General features: G+C 42.8%; 1 non-coding gene across 1 annotated transcript; it reads right to left on the bottom strand.

Moving 5' to 3' along the window:
• Positions 1-276: 276 nt before the first annotated feature.
• On the bottom strand, positions 277-383 carry LOC133734898 (small nucleolar RNA R71). The gene has a single exon (XR_009858644.1). It is a non-coding gene; the product is annotated as a small nucleolar RNA R71 (small nucleolar RNA).
• Positions 384-911: the final 528 nt, after the last annotated feature.

Genomic DNA, 911 nt, shown 5'->3' with positions numbered 1-911 from the left:
TTCTCCATTCCTGTGCAGCTCCTTAACTCGTTGCCTAAGTACTCTGGCACACCATCTGAGGATCCTAATGTTCACATTAGGGAATTCTTAGATATTTGCAAGCTGCAAACCATTCAGAACATCCAACCAGAAGGACTCAGGTTACTTCTATTTCCATTTTCTTTAAAAGATGATGCAAAACGTTGGTTGTACTCATTACCTGCAGGTATCATCACAACTTGGGATGAAATGGTTAAGAAGTTTTTGAAACAATATTTTCCCGCTCAACTGACAAAACGACTAAGGAGGGAGATTCAAAACTTCACTCAAAAGGATGGAGATACACTATATGAGGCATGGGAGGAATTTCAGGAGTTGCAGAGGAAGTGTCCCCATCACAACTTCAGTCTGAATGACCTTGTCCAATTTTTCTATGATGGATTGGACATAGCTAATAGGGGCAGCGTTGATTCTGCGTGTGGAGGGACTTTCATGAATAAAACCGGTCAAGAAGCATATAATCTGATTGATGATTTGGCCGACAATAATAGACAATTCTACACAAGGGATAAACGTACAAGAGGACGAGGAGTGTATGAAGTCGATTCAAGGAACCAAATGGTGGCTGTGGAAAGAAAGATTGACATGTTAATGAATGCCTTAGGCAATGGCATTAAGGCAACACCTCAGGTATGCTCTATTTGTTCCTATTCTGATCATACTACTGATAGATGTCATATGTCTGCTATGTCTGAGGAACAGGTGAATTACATGGGGCAACAAAGGCCCAAATATGACCCTTACTCGAACACGTACAATCCGGGATGGAAGGATCACCCAAACTTCCGTTGGGGCGGTAATGACAACGTGGTTCGACCTACTCAAGGCGTCTACAATGGACCACCTGGATTCCATCAAGGGGCTAGGCACCA

This window comes from Rosa rugosa, chromosome 2 (assembly GCF_958449725.1).
Source record: "Rosa rugosa chromosome 2, drRosRugo1.1, whole genome shotgun sequence".
NCBI lineage: Eukaryota > Viridiplantae > Streptophyta > Magnoliopsida > Rosales > Rosaceae > Rosa > Rosa rugosa.
This window is presented reverse-complemented; position numbering and strand designations above follow the sequence as displayed.